The sequence below is a fragment of the Eschrichtius robustus genome, chromosome 8 (assembly GCF_028021215.1).
Source record: "Eschrichtius robustus isolate mEscRob2 chromosome 8, mEscRob2.pri, whole genome shotgun sequence".
In the NCBI taxonomy this organism is placed as follows: Eukaryota; Metazoa; Chordata; class Mammalia; order Artiodactyla; family Eschrichtiidae; genus Eschrichtius; species Eschrichtius robustus.
In genome coordinates, this window is record NC_090831.1 from 15,151,556 (window position 1) to 15,174,389 (window position 22,834).

At 38.7% G+C, this 22,834-nt stretch overlaps 1 protein-coding gene across 2 annotated transcripts in view; it reads right to left on the minus strand.

Annotated features, from left to right (window-relative positions):
• Window positions 1–17,114, minus strand: part of STARD3NL (STARD3 N-terminal like) — a 49,670-nt gene extending 32,556 nt beyond the window's left edge. For both annotated transcript variants that reach the window (XM_068550357.1, XM_068550356.1), the window contains exon 1: window positions 16,912–17,114. The gene's annotated coding sequence lies outside the window, so the exon portion shown is untranslated. The remainder of the gene's footprint in view (window positions 1–16,911) is intronic.
• Window positions 17,115–22,834: the final 5,720 nt, after the last annotated feature.

Sequence of the window (22,834 nt, forward strand, 5' to 3'; positions counted from 1 at the left end):
AAAACTCTATCCCCATGGGAAAAAATATAAAAAAGAAAAACAATGGGTACAATTAATAAATAAATCCAAAAGAAGAAGAAGAAGAATTGTTCCAATCTGAGGAATGAATACAATGTTATTCATTATATTAAACCCTCTACTTTTGTACATGGATGAACATTTCCACAAATTTAAAAAATACAAATAAACCCCAAAATTAGTCTTTTAAAAGGGAATATAGGTAAACCTAGATTCGGGAAGGGAGATTAGGAAAGGAATACAAGTCCTATAATGGGAGAGCTTATTTTTCAAAGTGTAAGTGATACTTTATACTAATCACATTTGAAAATCATAAAGAAAGTCCATACTCTGAAAAAATATATATATTACATCAAGAAGACATAGATGGCCTGAATAGAATGAACCATCCCCAAAAGAAAAGTGAAAAAGTTGACAAAGAATTACCTAGCAAAGGACTGAGAGTCAGAGAGTATGACAGGTATTTCAAAATTTTAAATAAAAGATAAACAAAATCCTATAAATTGTTCCAGAACATTAAAAAGAAAGAAAAGCTATCTATCCTGTCATTAAATAAAGCTAGCATAATCCTAACATTATCTGACCAAGAACACACAAGAACAAAAGAACATAAGTACAAACCTATCCCACCTATTAACATATTATTATATTATGTAATAGTGTATGCCTTATATTAACATATTAACAAAATCAATAGCTTCCTTACACTGAGACTGAGTCAGGCTTCGTGCTGAGTACTTAACATACATTATGTCATTTAAGCCTCACAATAGCTCCCACAAGTAGGACCCACGTATTAGAATGTATTCCTGAAACATCACAAAAATAAGTCAAAACTCATATTTAAAAAAAAAAACAAAAACTAAACCTAATCGGAAGGCAAATATTTCTGTTTACCCACTGAAATGTTTCACTGCATTTCGAAAGCACACATGAACACAACTTACAACTTATTTGAGCCAAAAAGCTTCAAAATTATGTATGTTTTGACTAATTTCGAATTTGGGAGGACTGGCATAATTTCAAACTTCATGGGACTCTTCATTTCCGCATAGATATCCACTACCTTCCACTTTTCTTAAAATGTGCCTCTCTCAAGTCTCTTATTCTCCAGGCTTTGAAAGAGACCTAGGGAAAAATATGTGATATTGCAAAAAACACCACAGTAAGCTGAACAAAAATGGGCAACTGACAATCAGTGTCAGGAGACAAGGAACAACCGGCAAACAGGAGAGGGGCGTATGCCCAATATTCCAGGGCCAAACGTGTGGACACAGAGGATACTGTTATTTATCAGCAGAAGCCAGAAACGTTAACTGCCATAGGAAATTTCCAAAATATTAAGCATTAGTTCAATTAAAAAAATAATAAAAACACTGATGGCCAAGGAAAACTCATTACCGATAAGCCACTGTGTGGCCTGTACTTCCCTAAGCTTTTCTGCAAGGAAAAACTTGTGTAAATCAAAAACTGTCTACAGATGATAAAGATACCATCAAAATTCAGTTGCAAAAGAATAAAACTATTAACCAGTCATTCAAGTACATGGAGAAAGAAATCTACATATCAAAATATACTGAAGATTTTATTAAAAAGCTAACAAAGCAAAATCGTTTGTATGGTTTACATAGTAGAAGAAATTATGGTAAATAACACATGATTTTAGGATGTGGAATTCTTTCTAAGACAATCTACAATGGAAAACAGAACTGAATACATAAAAATCAAGTTTCTCTATTCAAAAACACTATAAGCAAAACAAGAGTATTGAAAGACAGATAATAAAAACCTTAAATCCAATTAGAAAAATGGGCAAAGCAAGTCAAGGTACACTAGAAAAATAAATTTATTGATAAACTAATGTAATTCTCACCCAACACCTGTAAATTTTTTAGGGGAGCAAATTAAATTTATGAGATCATTTATTAGTTTCCTGGGACCTTCAGGTAGAGCTCAAATTCCTTAATCTTGCCTAACCTAACACATGGCCTACTTCTGCCTACCTCTCCAGAATCACTTCACCATACTACAAATCACAAGCAGTTCCCTAAAGGAATCACATTCTCACCAACCCCGGCTTGTATTTTTCTCCCTACCTTGAGTGCTACTTTCCTTATCTCTATGACTCTTAGCCATCCTAATAATCCTTAACTCAAAGGTCACTTTCTCAGGGAGGCTTTTGCTTCCTCCCATTCTTCTACACCTCTCTGCCCCATCAGAAAATAGTGTACACAGACATCGATCATGCTGCCTCAAGATTATTTTCGATCTACTTTAGATAAAAACAAAATAAGACAAAACAAAAAACACCAAAAAACAAAAGAAAACAAAAAAATAGCTTATTCAGGATGTTGTGATTCACCTGTTTACCAATCCCTCCATTCTGGGCAGTTAGGAGTAGGAAGAAATGAGGAGGGGGTGGAGTGCTTTTAAAATAGCACCAAAAACATAAAACACTGTAAGCGATAAACTTAAAATATATGCAAGGTCCCAACACTGAAAACTATAAAACACTGCTGAGAGAAATCAAAGAAGATGAAAATTAACAGAGAGCTGACCATGTTTATAGATTGGAAGAATTCATATTGTTAAGATTTCAATTCTCCCCAAACTGATCTATAGATTCAACTCAATCCCAATCATAATCTCATCAAGCTTTTTTGGTAGAAACGGATAAGGTAATTCTAAAATGTATACAGAAATGCAAAGAAACGAGAATACCCAAAGCAATCTTGAAAAAGAACAAAATTGGAAGACACACTACTTAAAGACTTTCTATAACACTTCAGTAATGAAGGCAGTGTGGCACTAGTGTGAGGATCAACGAATAGATCAATGGAACATAAGGAAGAGTCTAGAAACAGACCCACACTTATATGATTTTACTTTTGACAAAAATGTCAAAGCAATCCAACAAGAAAAGAAAGTATGATGCTGAGACAACCAGATATCAAAATTGAAAAAAAACCATAAATCTCAAACCCTAACCCAAACCATGCAAAAAATAATTCAAGATGGACCACAGGCAAAAAAACTAAAAATATAAAGCTGTTATAAGAATTTGCGGGAGAATGTTTTTAAAACCTTTTTGTAAGCAAAGATTTCTTAAGAGAAGGCACAAAAAGCCATAATCATTAAAAAACAAAATTGTGTAGGCTATGAGGAGTTCCCGTGGGTCAGATTGGGTGACTTGAACATAAAAATGAATAATGACTGTAATGCTGGAATTTATGTTGGAAAAATTAAGAAGTTCCATGAGTCCATAGTAATATTGCAAAAGAGAGAGAGGGTAGAAATTCTCCTTCACAGGAAACAAATGTTAGATTAAGAAATGTAGAAAAAATAATAAAATTAGATAAATCAACAGTTTGCAACCCCCAGTTGGAGTAAGTGATTCAGGCAAGGATCTTTACTGGATACTTAAAAGTATTAAAACATTGTTGGGGAATAGGATATTCATAGTCTCAAAGTGTTACCCCTCAGAATATTTAATAATTTCATTGGGAATAATATGACTTTATAGTAGAGAGATCTGGTAGTCTCCACCTGTACCAAGTAATCAAACAGCATTACCAATATTAGAACAAGCTGACATTATATGCCTTTTAATGTGATACAGTCACAAGTATATAACAACAATTATGATGTTCCCTTGCCAAAAATGTTTAGCCTGAATTCAGTCATAAGGAAACAATCAAACAAACACAGTAGGTGGGACATTCTACAAGACAGCTATCCTGGAATCTTGAGCGAAGTCAACATGTTGAAAAACAAAACAAGAACAAAAGGTAGGAAAGCGGTGTGGATACTCTTCATACTTAAAAAAGCATAAAGAGCCACAACCATCAAATGCAACGCAGAAGTCTAGACTGAATCCTGAATTAAAACAAAAACAAAAACCCCAAAAGATAATGCTACAAAAGACAGCTGGAAAATTGATTATAGTTTAGTATTCTGATTATGCAGGAGAATTCCCTTATTCTTAGAAATTCTTAACCTCTGAATAGTTCAGAAAAACATAAGGACATAAGGATGTTTTGGGATAGAGTTGCTCTATCTATCAATCCATCCAGCATATATAAACATGTATATATGATATAAATATATTTAAACATAATAAGTATATAGTATACATATGTGTATGTTGTGCGTGTGTTTATATAAACATATGAATAAAGACAAATTTTCACTGCAAAAAATCATTAAATTAACTTTACTGTAAGTATGAGCTACCTTTAAGAGCAGAATAAGTAACTGGAATCATCCTAGAAAACTTCATAAATCATTCTATAAAAGAGAATGCATGTGGATTTTGTACACATACCTCTGTGTAATAATTCCTATGTACGTGACAATTTGAGACACACTGATAGACTCAAAGGAAAACCTATATAAGGTTTCTGGGCATCCAAATCATTCTGCCCCTAATAAAACTATCAAATTTCCTAGACACAAATGGAGATTGGATGAACACTTCTAAAGTGCTTGTGACTGCAGACAGGAGTCATTCTGTCTGGATTTTGAGCCAATACCAAATACCTAATAATAGCCTTTTGCTGTTGTTGTGTCGTCACAAGGTAAATGAAATAACGGAGTGCACACCATGCAACAGTTTGGGGTCTAAAGTTTGTTCCGGTCTTTAGTGAAAATGTGCATAAGACATAACTTTACTGTAAGCTTTTAAAGGCCAAATTTATCCTTCACTTGTTCCATATGTTAGTACTTATACTCTTCCCAGACACCTGGGGAAAGATGGATCTTTTACAAAGCATCATCCACTGAGGCTTGGGGGCACCATGTGTTGTTTTATTCATGCAGCTGACTTATTCCACTGGGACCTACATTTCAACTGCACTTCCTTCTTTCTCTTACTTTTCTTCAAGAATTTAGAACTCCGACTCCATAGTAATATCTCTATGTATTAATTCCATGGTTTTATTCTGAATACTTATGTTCCAGGTGCCATATTTTCACTTGTTGTTCATATTCATTTGGGAGGTAATGAAACGTTTTATTCCATCCTGATAAGTCCGCTCACTCTGCTGCTATGTGTTCTGCCCTCTTCCCCCTCGACACACATTAAGGCTCTCTAATCAAGCTCTATGTCATTTCTTGCAGTCTCATCTCATTTAGCAATTTCTGTTAATATCAACAGATAAAAGTAATTGTGTGTACATAAAGAGAATTTAACTTTTTGACAGCATGTTTCAAGACTCAAATTTATTTAGAAGTTAGCATCAATGACTTGGAAGAATTAAAGCAGAAAACAAGCATGTGATGGTGTTTTTAAGTCACTCCCCTCACAGACACTAATTTATCTCCCAAGCCCAAACCTGTTCTTATGGCAACTTAATTTCTAAGTGACCTATTTCTATACCAATATTAGAAATATTAGTGAACTTTTATTTGACATATAACATAGAGAGAAATATTAAGATTTAAAGATAGCTGGGTAAATACATATTGATGTTTTCATAATTTGTGAGGCAAATCTAAAACATTTATTAAGAAACTGAACCTGGATGTATACTATAAGGTTTAAAAACCGCACTTGATAATTTTTGAAAATTCAAAGTTTGCCGAGAATATACCGCATCTACTTCATTTACTCCACAAATATGCTTTGAACTACCAAAAATATATCAGGTCCTCCTCTGAGCACTGGGGATGTGTCAATGAATAAAGCTGAAGGAATTTTCTCCCCTCACAGAGCTTACCTTCTAGAGTGCAGGGACACAGGATAAACAAAGGAGCCCCGTAACCTTAAACTGCTTGGTCAGGATGACCTCACTGAGGTCATTTACAGGTGAACAAAGGTGGAGCAGAGACTAGCAGGAGATAAGGGAGAAATGTCACATAGTATCAGGAGGATGAGCAGGGCAGCTGGAGCAAAGAGGCCAGGCAAGGTCCTGAGGATGGGGTGGAGCTGGCCAGGCAGGAGTTCAGCAGGTCGTCGGCGTCCAGCTTTGCAGGAGCTGACAGCATGGAAGAGCAGCAGGAGGTGATAACGGAGAAGTTAACAACTTGGGGCAGCCTTGTGGGACGTCGTAGGCCACAGTAAAGATGTTGAATGAGATGGGAAGACACTGGAAGCTTTTCAGTAGCAGAGAAGCCTGATGCAGCTTAAGCTTTAGGAGACTCTCTGGCTGACAGAAGCATAGAAGCGGGGAGCCCCTTTAGGGGACTGTGGCAATCATTCAGGAGAGAGAGGACATACTGCCTTTGTAGATGAGGGTGGTGATAGTGGTTGGTTCCAGACACAGAGCCAAAAGCAGTACGGGATGGGTTGGTCATGGGATACAGGACAAAGGGAGGACTAAACGAGAGCTGCCAGATTTATAGCCTGTGGGAAGGGAGGGGATGGACTCACTATTGACTGAAAGGGAGAAGCTAGAGGAGGGGCGACTCTGAGGGAGAACATCAGTTCACTTTGGACACACTGAGTATAAGATGCTTATTAATATCTAAGTGGAAATAAAAGTAAGCGGTTAGATATGAGTCAGGAGTTCAGGGGAGAGGTCTGAGAGAGAAATAGAAAGGGAGTCAACAGCATTCAGATGGAAATTTTTAACAGCCATGAGATACAACAGAAATCAGAATGTTCTCCTTTCTCTCCATAAAAGAAGAGGGGGGAAAAAACCAAAGAAAGTGCATCTATTTGTAGAACAGAAAATAATAATGAGGTGGGCCCTATTTAAATCCTCTAAGAGTTCTCATTTTCTTAAATAATAAGCATTGAACACCTACAGAATGTAAAACTCCAAGCAGATATTTTAAAGGATCCAAAAGGTAATGCAAAGTTTCTCTGCTCTCAGAAAAACTTCCAAACAGTCAAGGAAGCAGATATATAAATACTACAAGGGAGCGACCGGAGAGAAGGGAAAGAAATCAAGTGTATACTCTTGACAATAACCATGCCAGTGGGATGTTGCTTGGTCCAGGGGAGGATGAGCCAGCTGGACAGAGGAAGGTCTTTTGACAATGTATATTTGTTCTTCCAAAGATCATACGTTGGCAAAATGAAAATAGGCCACACAGTGGTCAAAAGTCATGTTGGGTGGTACATGTTGTTAGATCACCCTGCAGGGCTCAACAACTCGGTAGCCAGTTATGTCACCAGCACTGGTTGAGTCAGATGGCTGGAATGTTATAGCTACACCTCACCATTTTTCAAAAGTCTCTCTCAAGATGGCCTCTGACAAACAAGAACACTACTTTATTTGTCTCTCATCTTTTTCAGAAGCTGCTATCAAGTGGCCCGGAATCACTGGAACAACAAAGTTACTATAGCTACCTTCCTCCAGCTTCTACTGTCTCTATCCAACCTCTGATTCTCCTCCTAATAGATCTCTTCTGGTGCTCAAATTGACTTTGCAACTTGTTCCCCTTTCTGAGCTTCAGCTTTAACTCCTACACTCAAATATTTTCGCCACAGCTTACCTAGAAACTCCTTTGTCTTAATCTTCCCAATCATAGAAGCTACACATAACCTCATTTTCCTTCATGAGTCAGTCTTTTCCACAAGTCAAAAGACTGCTGATTTTTTTTTGGTTGCTGACTGCCTATCATTTTCCAGGACTTTTTTTTCTTCCCATAGAACTAAATCTATTTTTAGCTTTCCTAAAAATCACAAAAATACTGAATGGTTATTATGGAGTTACCACTATTTTTCCCAATTTTGACCTCATTATTACTGTCAACCAGTCAACCATCAGCTGACAGTAATTCAGAGGAACCATGTTGCTCCTTAGTGCATATATTCTCATGAATATTTAAACCTTCCTCTTAGAGATGTGTTGCCAGCTTTGGCAATAATGGAATCAACAGTCATATTACTATCTGACAGATGAAGGTCCCTCAATTAAGAAACTTGAAATATATTCCAATGCATACAAGGACACCTTTGCACTATGTAATGCCACTTCTTCAGTACTTACTGCAAGCAATTTTCCAACAAACGCTTTCAATTCTCAGGGTGGAACTGATGATCTTATTGATCTAGATCTAAAAATCAATAATATCTCAAGGCAGTGAGCTCACTGCTCTCCTAGGAACCATAGGAAGGTAGCTAAAGGTGTACACTTGTTTTAGTAACTGGCTTTCTTCTTCTCAAAGACTAGAATTAAGAACGTGTGATGAACACATTCTTCGCAGGCCTCCCCAGACCTATCTTCCCTATGCAGAGAAAACAGAAGCTAAACTATAAGTAGCCAGTTGATGAGCAAACAGCAAAGCCAAGGTGGATATTCAGAGGCAAGATGCATTTCTTTGTATTCAACAACACAACACTCCTTCTCTGGCAGGATAAGGGTTCCTGCAAGTGTCGCTCTAGTTGTCAGAGCCGTCCTCTACTCACTGCTCCTGTAGTGGCTCTACAGCTGGTAGAAGTGGCACACTAATAGCAATGCTAGGGCAGACATAACATCAACTGCCCCTGGAGTTATCTAAGGCCAACTTCCTATCTCACAAACTAGAGCAAGTCAATAAAAGGGAAGGCCATTTGCATATTTGCGCGGGGGTATCTACCAACAGGCAGAAGTTACGTATGTTATCTCCCATACTTTGAGACATGGATAAAACACAGTTCTTTAAAAAAAGCACTAATCTCTACCATAAGTCAAGGCTTGAGGTTCAAAGCTTGGTGCATGTGACTTGTAAGGAAAGTCAATCTCAAATCTTGATACTGAGATTTAAACCAGTACCCTTTCCTCTTTCTTCATCAGACTTTTTAGGCAGTCACAAAGGAACACAGAGCCTTGAGAGATCAGCCTCAGAGGACTTTATCAACCTAGCTTGTGCTTCAGGAAACAGGATCACAGAAACAAAGACCACTAATTATAAGCTTCAATACAACTACAAGCTAATATATCCAGAAAATAGAGTATGAACTACAGCCTAATAATGAGAATGGGCTGGGAACACATGTTACAGAGTCAGAGGATATCACTAAAGTAAGACCTGTTTAAGCTCACAAGGTTCTCAATAGAGGTTTGAAACTAGCATGTCTCCAAAAAACTGCTCTCAAATTATCTGCTCTCAAATAATTAATAAGAAATAAACAATTACAAAATTAAAAAAGAAAATTTTAAGAATGACTTAAAAATACTGATATTGATGTATAATATATATACACTACCTAGAAATACTTCACAAATGTTTAAGGTAAGAAAAATTAACCAATAATAATCAGTAAGATCTCGTTTACACCTTGTATTAAGACAATGAGTTAAATGTGATTCTGCTACTGGCTCTATCTTCCAAACATTATATTCTTAACTGGTGACTGTGTCATTCCTCCTAATAGCTCTCATCAGTCTTTTCCGTGGTTTTCCCAATCAGCGTTTATCCACATTACTCTGTAATTCAGTCTACTATCTGCAAAACATTCTCATGCTAGTTTTTCTAAAATGAAAGCCTGAATGAACCATTTCCTCCCTCTACTCAAAACTCCATTTCCCTCACACCCAGGGCTCTAGATGTACTAACTCATTGTTGGTTCCCTTGTACACGAGGTGGTGGCACTATCCGTGCCTTTGTCCTAATACTCCTGCCTGGAGTGCCTTTCCCTCCAACTGCCAAACAATTAACAGCCACAGAAGCCTATTCATTGTTCAAGGAAGCTTAAGTATCACTTCCTCAATGAAATCTTCTCTGATCCCACTGATATACTATCTTTCTTTACCAGCACTTCTAATCTTTCATATGTATTTCACATATTGTTTACATGTCTTATTCTCAGTACTATACCAAAAGCTCCTAGAAGACACTTCTGTGCCCTTAGCACCTAGGGAAATGCCTGGCTATGTTTTAGGCATTCAATTTGTTTGTTAAATTCATGAATTACAAATATCACTGTATAAAAGTATGGAGTCTAGGTGCTTGCTACCTAAAGTTAGACAAGTTTACACAGTTGTCTGGAGCTCTAATATATTAAGTTAACCAAGAATATTTCATCTCTGATTACTAACATTGACAACGTAATTAATAAAAATGCTCCAACCTCCCCAAATTAATTTGGTCGTCACTTTTTCCCTACATATTTTGAATTCTATTTAGTGAAGTCACTCTAACAACACACTATATAAACTGATACAAATATATGGAAAAAAAGGGAAGACATCACTGTATGAGTGGGAACCTACCAGACTCCAGTGAATAAACTGAAACATATTAAGTATCTACCCTATGTAAAACACTATGCTAGATGCCATGGGGAAAAAGTGAGATGGGCAAGACTGTTCCCTATCCTCAAGTAAAATACAGTTTTATAAAGGAGGTGAAATGGTTATACAAATAATTAGAAATTAAAGCCTAAGATAGCTATAAGTCTAAAGGACCAAACTTTAGGTTCTTGTGGCTAGAAAAGGCTTGATTAAAAAGCTGGCCTAAGAGAAAATGGATGGCTTCAGAAGAAATGAAAAGGTGACATATAGCAAGGAAGAGGCAGACAAGAGGGAATGAGAAACGGAGGAGGACCAGGAACAAGTTCTGGAGACCGGGCCATCCACAGTTGGGGAGGGACCCACGTGAGGGAGTCTTAGGAAGTACAGGGGACTGAAGGACGGGACAGATCTGGAGGCCATGAAAAGTCAGCGTAAGAAAAGGAGTTCGCTTTTCACACCAGAGCAGGGGCATGATGGCACACAGGCTCAAGGAAAATGCTGCAAAGGCCCGCAGAATTCCATCTGCTACTAAAGCAGGCAGACAGCCTGGTCTTACCTAGAGAGTTAAACCGTACTCAACCGGTTACCGGCCATTAAAAAAGTGAGGTACGGTTGTGGTTCACTTCTCCAGGATACAGCCATTGTATTCCAGAATTTATGTTTTCTCAGTGTCATGTAAGATATGGATTTTAACACCTAGACAAGCAGAGGTCATAAAAGAAACTGTTATGAGTGATGCTGCTGAAGGACATAAAAGTACAGAACTTGCAAACTGAGTCTGAGCGGCAGAGCATTAAAATGTCAAAGTGTGACGGATGGCCAGCCTAATTCTCGCACTCTTTTGGCTTATAAGAAAGCAAGACAACCATTTCTAGCTAGAAGCTCCACCCACTCATCCTTATTTTCAGAGCCTTCCAAGAAGCGAAACTTTCGCTCTCCACAGAGAATCTACCTCCTTGCCCCTCATCAAATGAATGTACAATTCTCTATAATGTTACATTGCTGCAAAGTCTCCACAAAAAACGACCACAAACTAATGGCCCAGGACCAAATCTTGTCCATATGCAGGTGATACTCTTTGCCTGTCTAGTGGCTTGCACGATGTTTTGTAAACATTGAATTGCCAATATTAAAAGATAAGAATTTTTTCACACAAATAAAATCCAGATTTCGAGCTTCTCTTGAAAAACAGGCAATTCTGGAAAGGCTCCCCAGTTCACTCCAGCCACCTCACTTACAGCCCTGCTCGATGCCGCTGGCATCTGTTTTGTCCCCTGGCTTACATGGGTCTTTGGATCCCTAACAGTTTGCGCCCAGTCTGCTGGATGCGCTGGGCCAGGGTTCACAAAGAGCATTGCCTGGTTTCACATCCAGTATGACTGTGGACTAGTTGTGTAACCTCGGACAAGTTACGTAACCTCTCTATGCCTCAGCTTCTCCTTCCATAAAATGAGGACAATAATACGACCCACCTTAGAGGGCTGCTGAGAGGAATAAATTAGTTTATATAAAGCAGTTGTTCTCAAGGTGTCTGGGCTGTGGAGGGAAGGACTCTGCTCACTACTCGCTTCAGGACAGCTGGCATTGTCTGGAGACATTTTCGGTTGCCACAGCTCGGGGAGGGGCCCCTGGTACCCAGGGGATAGAGCCCAGGGACGCTGCTAAACCCCTTAGGACACACAGGACAGCTCCCACCACAAAAAATTATCCAACCCAAAATGTCAACAGTGCTGAGGATGAGAAACCCTGACACACAGCATTTAAAACAGCACCTGACACAGAGGAAGCCCTCTCTAAGTGTCAGTTTTTATTAATAATAACAGAAGCAAGTCCTGGCTGGTGCTCCAACCTCAGCTGGAGAAAATTCTAATTTCTCAAGAGCTCCTTGTGTTCCCTTGGAAGAATTTAACATACCATACAAATAGGAAAATGAACTTGAAATTCTCTGGTTCTACATCATTAATTCAGCAAGTGATTGATTAATTAAAGAAAGAATTATGAGAATACATTTTCCTGAAACAAAAAGCAAACAAGAACATGCTCTAGTGAGCAACAATGCACAGTGTCTGAAAAGTAAACTGTCCTGGAAAATACGGGACGCGGAAACCTGTGATTACCGCAACTTCGAAGGCACTAGACTGAATTCCTCCAAACTCCAAGTTTAATACAAAGGATGCCCACCAGTCCCAAGATACTTTTTGGAAAACTGTGATGAGAGGGGAAGTAGAAGAGAGAGGTTTTAAACTAAAGAGCCTGCCCAACCCAATACCAGCCAATGCTTGCCCAGGAAGATCCCACGGGCTTAAATAGTTCAGTCCAGGATCCTTGGTGAGAGGTCCTGCTTTGACCGTGAGCCACAACAAGAGGTGTCTCCCAGATCCAGGGCAACTCACTAGCAAAGCAAGTGTAACAATCGGGAAAAGGCCTAAGCTGTACTGATACACTCTTAATAGGCTACCAGGAATTCTGCTGCAAAACATCGAAACGAGTGCCGGCCCACACTAGCCCCGGCTGCCGTGAACCAGGAGGGCTGCTCAAGCTCCTCAGCCTGGCACTACAGGAGCCCCTGGCTAGTCCTCTGGGCTTCAGTTTTCTCATCTTCACGATTAAAAACTGGAATTACTGTTATTTTTTTCCAAAGCTATAAACACAGAGAACACTGATTTATATTTGCAACAATGTGTCTTCAATATTTACAGCGCAAAGGGTTGAGTTCCTCTCAAGGGACCCCTTGGTAACTGTAGCAGTCAGACCCTTAACTGAAACAGGAAAGAGGTTCTGACGAATCAAAGCCAAGAAAAGCATAACAATGCTTCCCGCAAAGAGGAGGTAATAAAAGCTCTACAAATCCAAAAGGGCTAAACGAAACTACAGGGCTCTATAATCTACAAAAAACTTTGCATGTCTAACATGAATTGTTAAGTCCCTTTTAAGCTCAAGTCAACATATATTTGAATACCTACACACAATATAGTGTATTACCAAAGATACCAAGATTGGTAAACTGTCACGAGAAAGACTACCAAAAATGCTGTGAAAGAGAAGGCTTCCATTAAAGAGATACAGGAAGTATCTCATTGAGAAAGGAGCATAGATGGAAACAGAGGCACAGGTAGAACTTTGGCTGGGTTTGTCCATCTAGAAGGCATACCAGGCTGTAGGCAGAGCACAAGCAATGGCACTAAAGCTGGAAAGGCCAGGAGTCCAGTTTGGGGCACAGAGTTCATGGTGGAAGGACAGCACTATAATTTGAGCTCAAATCATGACAGCCTGGACCTTCAGAAGGTGGAGGTCAGTTGCATGAACAATCTTAAAGGATAGAGATACTCAGTCAAAACAGCCCGTAGATGACTTAAAGAGCAAAAGGTCTCTTTTGGCTAAATTTAAATATCTTCCAACGTTTAAGAAAGAAGGTGCTACTAATTCTAATAACATTATTCTGATTTGACTAATAGAAAAGACAATCTCCACTAAGTTATAGGAGAGTCAAAAAGCCACCAGAAAGTAAATTTAGCTATTTGTTAATTTACTATTTTTCATCAACCATATCCCAATCATAATTAATAAAATAAGCAAACCTTAGAAATAAAGAATGGGTATTTTTAAATTGCAAAAACAAAGTAACCCATTTTCCAACCATATAATTTAGGAACTGATTTTTACTCATTTTCTAAAAATGATAATACATTACACTAAGAAAGAGAAGTTGTATTCCTGAGCTGACCCAACAGCTTCCTCAATTATAGGAAGAAACTCTACTTGCCAGCAGAAACTATGAGCCAGCAAACACTCGGCAATATTCCCATACTTGTAAGCAAATGGTTAAAGCTGGGAAAACAGGAAATTTAAAACTCCCTTACAAAGATTTGTGAAGTTAAAACTTAAATTTTAAAGTCATTTTGAAACCACTTTCTACTAAGAAAACCAACATTCATCCAGAAAGTTTACACCTGCTCACTGCTGAAAAAGAGAAGTAAAATAAAACAAGGGGTTATTTTAGCCCGAGAAGCAGCACTGTTTCATCTTTTAAAAAATTGCCTTGTATGAGTTTATGGACAGTAAATTCATGATGTTGAAATATTATATTTTTGTGTATACAGAAACTCCTTGTGAAGGGACTTTCATGAAGTAAGTACAGCAGAAAAACAAACAAACAAACAAGCAAACAAAAACACTAGGCTGAGAATCAGCAGGGCGAGAATCTGGTGCCAATTCTGCCTTGAAAAGCACTGAATATCAATGGGCCTCCACAGTCTCACCTTTAAACTAAGAGGACTGAATCACGATCCCTAAAATGATCTTTCATAAAATATTAATTTCAAATAATAGAGGTTTGTGGTTGTTATATACTCGGGAAGCGGTGAGGTGGAGAAGCATGGATTAGGCTTTGGGGGCAGGCTAACTGGTTTCAAACCTGGGCTCCCTCAGTACCAGCTGGGTGGCCTGAGGCAGAAGTTTCCTCTTCCACCAAGAAGGGATAACATTTACCTTTGCAACAGAAGGTTAGAAGGATCAGAATGTATATAATGCACCTGGTACACTGTAGGCACTAAATAAAGGCAGACGTTAAGTCTCTGGTCAGTAATAAAAGTTTTAATGGAAAACAGTAATCCACTTGCCAATGCAGTTTCCTAGAACTCCGCGTGGGGAAGTGAAGGGACTTAGCGCCTGAACATCAATACTGGAGAGGACTCGTGGTTGGGAGCAGGAAGGATAAAAGCAGGGAGTGGAAGATAAGCAGAGGCTCAGAGTCCTGCCAGCAATAAGAATGAACAGGAAAGAAACAGCCTGGGACACAGGGCTTGAGGGAAGAAGACATTTTTCCATTAAGAAAGAGGACCATCAGTAAAAAAAATATATATATAATGATTTACTACAGTGATTTCATAACCAATATAAAGCAGAGAGCTGGTTAGCTTCTATGAATGTCACTTAAAAAAATGGAGAGCTTTAACTATATCTAAATCCTATTTCCTTTGTCTGGCTGCAATTCTTACATGGGGTTCAGACGATCTCGGTCCTGCCTACCTCTTGAGTGTCATCTCCTCCCCGTGTCTCCCCATCTCCCTCTCCCCTAGGTTCACCTCACTCCAGCCACACAGCTTCTCATCTATCCCTGGAACATGCCAAGCTCCTTCTTCCTTCAGCTCCTTTGCACTGTTATTTCTGCTTGGAAACTTCCAGCCATCTTCCCATGGCTGACTCATTCTAAACACTCAGGTCTCCTCCAAACTTCCTCAAGGAAATCTCCTCTGACCACCCATATCTCAATTTCCCTCCACATCCCAGTCAAGCTCCAGCCCCTTCCCCTGTAATATTTTTTTCTAGCATTTATCATTATCTAAAATTGCCATTTTTGTTTATATATTTATAGTATCTCCACCAAAATGGAAGGTCTTGAGGGCAGGACCCTTATCTAAATGTTTCAGCATTCAATCCCCAACATCTAAAACAAAGCATGGCATAGATGAGGCACTCATCAGATAAATTTGTCCAAAGACTAAATTCAAATGATAATAACCATTCTTCCGTGAACCTAAGTAAGGAATAGTCCCCTGAAGCGGCTTTAATTTCATTTCTTTAATGCAGTTTTATGCAATAATACAGTCTTAAAAGGTCAATGTCTGAGACAGCAAGATTTAAAGAGAATAAATTCTTCACAATACAAAATACTACATATGGATACATATATCCTATAGTACACATTTTCACTTTATGAGCATGAATTATGCCCCACCTTATTAGAACCCATAAATAAAGCAAAGGTACCCTAAGTTGTTTTGTTTTGTAAGGGTGTATGAGTAGACAGTGTGTGTGTGTATATATATATATATATATATATATATATATATATATATATATATATATGTGGGAATTATCTTTCAGAACCCTTCTCAACAAAGAATTCTGAGAAACAAACAACTAATTCCAGTATTAGTATTGAGAGGTTCGACCTGTTACTTTGTTACCTTGCTAAACTTATCCAAACTATTACTGAGTCAAGTGATGAATTCAGTGATTCCATCTGTGAAATAGAAGACAAATGACATGGTGAACAATTGGCACATGAAGAGAGTGATAAGTTCCACAGTGTTAACTCATGTTTGAACTAAGAGAGAGAGAGAGAGAGAGAGAGAGAGAGAGAAAACCCCTTTCTAATCCTAAAACAAAAATAAGCATGCTACTGAGATTTCAAAATATGGCCAGATACCCATGAGTGGGCAAAGCACTGAACTGAAACCAGAGCCAGAACATTCGTGACTTGAGCTTTAATTTTTCAATTTTGTTTCGAACACAGCTTTTCTTGATGAATAAAAGAGGTCAGTAACCGACCTTGTCTGTATAATCCACGCATCACCCCAGTCACCATTCTTGGTCATTCTGGAGGGCCCAAGGGGCCAGCACCAGTCTGGACCCACCGAGGGCTCCTCGGGGTCCGCAGGGTTAAGGAATGGAGACCTCGCTACCTGCATCCATCCCCTGAATCCCAGCCCAAACCCTGGATGAAAAGGGGCTCCGCAATCTGCAACTTCACTTTTGTACCCTTTATAAATACAGCCTGCCTAGCCCCTCCTCCTCCCCGGAGGACGGCGAGGGCTCAACAAACACAACCGGAAGCTCGGCTCTGGCCTCCGTTCGCGGGTCTCCAGTGAGTCCGGGGCAAATCATCTGATCCCGGATGACTCAGTTTTCCAATCTGTCAAATAGGGTGACGAGAAACCCAGCCTACCTCATCGGGTGGTTCCGGGCCGGCCGCCCTTGGCTGGCCCGGCGACAGCGGCTCTGTGGCTGCGCCCGCTGCACTCTTCGCGGGCGGAGGGGCGGGGCTCGGCGGGGCGGGACCGGGAATCGAGCCCTGCAGAAGTCGCGCAGCCCACCGCCCGCGGACAGCGGCCCCCGGCTCCTCCAGTACCCGGCCCGTGACGTCATCACGCTGACGTCGACGCACAGAGGCCGCACCTCGCCCGAGGGACCAAAGACCAGGCTGAAGGCCTGAGTGCCCCCGCGTAGCAGAGCAGCGATTGGTGGGTGACTCTGTCAATCATCTACTGCCCAGTAAGCGTCGCGGGAAGGCGGGAGAGGGCGGGCCGGCCTGCCCTGAGGAGAGAGTGGGAATCTGGACCTCCGGCTGATTGGATTTGCCACAAACCCGTACCGCACCGTTTTGTGACACGTCGGTTCTCCCTCCTCAACCATTCTTCTTCCGCCTTCCTCCAGTCTCTCGGTGAGGATTTAGGCTCCAGCTCTGGAAAATAATCATGGGACTGGATTTCAGGGCGTCTGGGCTCTCCAGGAATGAAAAAGTAGGACATTCAGTTTCTCTGTTCAAGAGTCACCTCAGCTTTGACTTCTCCTCAGACCCCTCCAGACTTAGGACACACACTTTCTCTGCGCTCCTATCGAATAACTAACACCTCAGCCTTAATATAGTAGTCACATTCAATTATATTTGTATCGGCTTTCGCACGAAATTGCCATTCTTTAATCACTGTTTGACTTCACATTATCTTTATATTTTAATGAACCTTTTTTACAATAGATGCTACAGTTACATCGTTCAAATACAGGAAAGAATAGAAGGTTACAGAGTGAACGTTCTCCTTCCGCTTCCAGGTCCTCAGGCACTCAGTTCGCCTGTTGAAGTCAGTGCCTGAGTCAGGGTTGCTGATATTATTCATGTTAAGTTACACATAACCATAAATTTAAACATCACACATTAGGCTAATCCTTTTCAGGCAGGAATTACAAACCAGTCCCTATATGTTGACTCCTAGTTCCTCTGCATCTAAATATGTGTAGATGTAATTTTCTTTCCCCAATCAACATTATATCCTCGAGATCTTTCCGTATCTCTATATAAATTTATCTCATTCTTTTAAATTACTACGTGGTAGTTCTCAGAACCAATAGATTTAATTTATGATTCCCTTACCCTCGGACATGTATCCATAGTTTGTTTTCTTTTTTGGTTTTTTGTTAGAAGCGTTGCTACCTTCAACATACGTTTGTGCCTTTTTGCACATATATCCAAGTGTTCTCTAGGTAGAGATACTAACGTGGGTGCGCTGGATAGAGTATGCACATTTTCAATCTCAGTAGTAGATTTCCCTCTATTTACTCCTCAAAGTAGCTGTTAAACTAAAATTACTACCGTAAATAAATGAACACCCCTTCCCTGCACCCTCGCCAAAATTGATGAAATATAATTTTTAAAAATTTCTGAATGGATGTGTGAAAAATTGTTAAGAGATAACATATGTACAAAAGTGCGATAATCCTGAGCACGTATCTTGGTAACAAACTGAACGAACGTGTGTTACCACCTCCTAGACCAAGATGTTAAATGTTTACCAGCAGTATAGAAGCTCTCCTCGTGCTCCATCTTAGTCATTGCAACCCATACAAAAATGGTCACTGTTCTGAATTTTATCACCAAAATTAGTTTTGCCTGCTTTCCAGTGGTTATAAATGGCCACACGTAGTATGTACTCTTGTGTGGCTCTTTTCACTCAATAATATGTTTGTAAGATTGATCCATAGTAAAGAATATAATAGTAGTTTATTCATTTTCATACTTGTATATTTCCCCAGATTTCTTTATCTATTCTAATATTGCTTAACATTGGGTCGTTTAAAGTTTGGGGTGACTACAAATGATGCTGCTATGAATATTCTTATACCTGTCTGTTGATGCGCATAGTTACACATTTGATTTTGATATATACCTAAGAGTAGTATTACTGTGCCACAGGATGTACATATATTCAGTATTAGTAGACACTGCCAAATAGTTTTTTGGTTTTGTCAATTTACAGTCCACTAGCAGTGAATGAAAATTCCAGTAGCTCCACATCTTTGCCAGCACTCGATATTCTCAGTTTTGTGTTCATCTTTTTCTGTTGTTTGTTTTCTGTTTTCAACTTTATTGAGACAAACAATATACAAAAAGTTGCAAAGATTTAATGGATACATTTTAATGAGTTTGGACACGTGCATAGACCTGTGATACCATTACCACAAACAAGGTAGTAAACATAACCATTGACAAAACTAATTCACAAAGATACATGTACCCCTATGTTCATAGCAGCACTATTTACAATAGCCAAGACATGGAAATGACCTAAATGTCCATTGACAGATGAATGGATAAAGAAGATGTGGTATATATCTATAATGGAATACTACTCAGCCATAAAAAAGAACGAAATGATGCCGTTTGCAGCAACATGGATGGACCTAGAGATTATCATACTAAGTGAAGTAAGTCAGAAAGAGAAAGACAAATAGCATATGATATCACTTTTGTGTGGAATCTAAAATATGACACAAATGAACTTATCTATGAAACAGAAATAGACTCACAGACATAAAGAACAGACTTGTGGTTGCCAAGGCGGAGGGGAGAGGGGGAGGGATGGATTAGGAGTTTGGGATTAGCAGATGCAAACTATTATATATAGAATGGATAAAAAATAAAGTCCTACTGTATAGCATAGGGAACTATATTCAATATCCTATAATAAACCATAATGGGAAAGAATATTAAAAAGAATTTATATATATATAGGTGTGTATTTAAATACACACACACACACATATATATATAACTGAATCACTTTGCTGTACACCAGAAACTAACACAACATTGTAAATCAACTATACTTCAGTAAAATAAATTTTTAAAAAAATGTGTCCATCACCACTAAAATATTTCTTGTGTCCCCTTGCTTTTTTTTCTGTGGTAAGAACACATAGCAAGAGATCTACTGTCCTAAGTTTTTAAGTAAACAACAACCTATGTTAACCATGCGCCCTATGTTGTACAGCAAATCTCTAGAGCTTATTAGTCTTGTATATAATTGTAACTTTATAACCATTGAAAAATTCCCCATTTTCTCCTCTCCCATCTTCTGACAACCGCCATTCTATTGTCTGCATCTATGAGTTTGTACTAAATACTTCATTTAAGTGGAATCATGCAGTATTTGCTATTCTGTGACTGACTTATTTCCAGGCCTAATGTTTGCCATGATGATGCTGCATCTCCAGCTCCTCCCTCTGAACTTTGTGTGAGCCGCGGGCTAGGCTGGTCTTCGGTGTCTGCCTTTCAGATGGTTGGCGCCGTAAGAGGGCCACGTGTGGGCAGGTAAGAGGTGCTGCTACAACTGCAGGTCTCCCTCTCCCCATCCCCAAGTACAGCTCAACTCAGCCCTCACCTCACACTCCCCCAGGCCAGGCGCCTGAGCCCAAAAACTTCTCTGCCCGCTCCAGGTTTGGGCTCTGGGACACCACAGCTGCTGAAGCAGCCCATGAGAGGTTTTAGCCCTGAATTTTGTATTCCAGAAATCTTTAGGAATTATCTAGAAAAGACAGATGCTGTAAAGAGAAAGTGATGATTGAACCGAATGAAGCAATGTCAGAGTAAGAAGATGTCTCTGGTTGTGCAACTGATCTATATCACATGCCTTTTAAGCAATTAGAACTCGATGGTGCAATTATTTGTCACCCGATTGAATCTGAAAGGCAAGAAATACATGGAGTAGCACTTTAGCTTTTGCTTCAGTCAAAGCAGTTGTCACTTAGATAAAAGGACATTTAAAATGAAAAATGAATTTTGATAATAATGTAGAGGTATACATAATATTTACTTCTAGGTCCGTCCATGATGTCCCAAACGGTAGGATTTCCTTCTTTTTTAAGGCTGAATTACATTCTGTTGTATGCATATACCACATTTTCTTTATCCATTCATCTGTTGATGGAAATTTGGGTTGTTTCCAAATCTTGACGGTTGTGAATCATGCTGCAATAAGCATGGTAATGTAGATATCTGTTTAAAATCCTGATTTCACTTCTTTTGGGTATATATCCACGAGTAGAATTACTGGATCACTTCTTTTGGGTATATATCCAGGAGTAGAATTACTGGATCAGATGGTAAAAGTAATAGAAAATATGAACAGACTAATTACAAGTAAGGAAATTGAATTAGTAGTAAAAAAAACCTCTCAACAAAGAAAAACCCAGGATCAGATGGCTTCCCTGGTGAATTCTACCAAACATTTAAAGAAACTTAACACCAGTCTTTCTCAAACTTCTCCAAAAAATTGAAGAGGAGGCAACATTTCCAAATCCATTTTACAAGGCCTCTATTACCCTGATACCAAAACCAGAAAAAGACATTACAAGAAAATTGCAGCTCCATATCTCTGACGAATGTAAATGCAAAAATTTGTAACAAAAATTCTAGCAAACAGAATTCAACACTACATTAAGAAGATTATACGCCATGATCAAATGGAATTTATTTATGGGATACCAGGATGGTTCAACATATACAATCAATCAGTGTGATATACCACATTAACAAATGAAGGATGAAAATCATATGATCATCTCAGTAGATGCAGAAAAAACATTTGATAATATTCAACATCCCTTCATGATAAAAACTCTTAGCATATTAGGTATAGACAGAATGTACCTCAACATAATAAAGACCAAATATTAGAAGCCCACAGCTAACATCATAGTCAATGGTGAAAAATTGAAAGCTTTTCCTCTAAGATCAGGAACAAGGCAAGGGTATCCACTCTCACCACTTATATTCAACGTATAACATAGGCAGTCCTAGACAGAGCAACTAGTCAAGAAAAAGAAATAAAAGGCATCCAAATTGAAAAAGAAGAAGTAAAATTGTCCCTATGTACAGATGACCTGATCTTATATATAGAAAACCCTAAAGATTATACACACACACACACACACACACACACACACACCTGTTAGACCTAATAAACAAATCCAGGAAAGTTTCAGGATACAAAATCAATATACAAAATTTAGTTGCATTTGCATACACTAACAGTGAACTACCAAAAAAAGAAATAGGAAGATAATCTCATTTACAATAGCATCCAAATCAATAAAATATTTAAGAATAAGTCTAACAAAGGATGTGAAACTACCATACACTGATGAAAGATATTAAAGAAAACACAAATGAATGGAAAGACATCTTGTGTTCATGGATTGGAAGACTTAATATTATTAAAATGTTCAGACTACCCAAAGGAATCTATATATTCAATGCTATTCCCATTAAAATTCCACTGGCATTTTTTTTTACAGAAATAGAAAACAATTCTAAAATTCATATGGAACACTGAAAGACCCAGAATACCCAAAGCGACCTTGAGAAAGAACAAACCTGGGGACATCACACTTGCTGATTTCAAAATATATTACAAAGCTGCCATAGTTAAAGCAGTATGATACTGGGATAAAGACAGACATATAGACCAATAGAACAGAATAGAGATCCCAGAAATAAACCCACACACATATAGGTAACTGATCTTCAACAAGGGCACCAAGAATACACAGTGGGGAAAGGATAGTCTCTTCAGCAAATGGGGTTTGGAAAACTGAATATTCACATGTTAAAGGATGAAAATAAACCCCTACCTTAAAACATACACAAAAATCAATTCAAAATGAATTAAAGATTTAAACAAAAGATCTGAAACTATAAAACTCCTAGAAGAATATGGGAAAAGCTTCATGAGAGTAGGCTTGGCAATGATTTCATGGATACGACACCAAAAACACAGGCAACAAAAGTAAAAATGGACAAGTGGGACTATGTC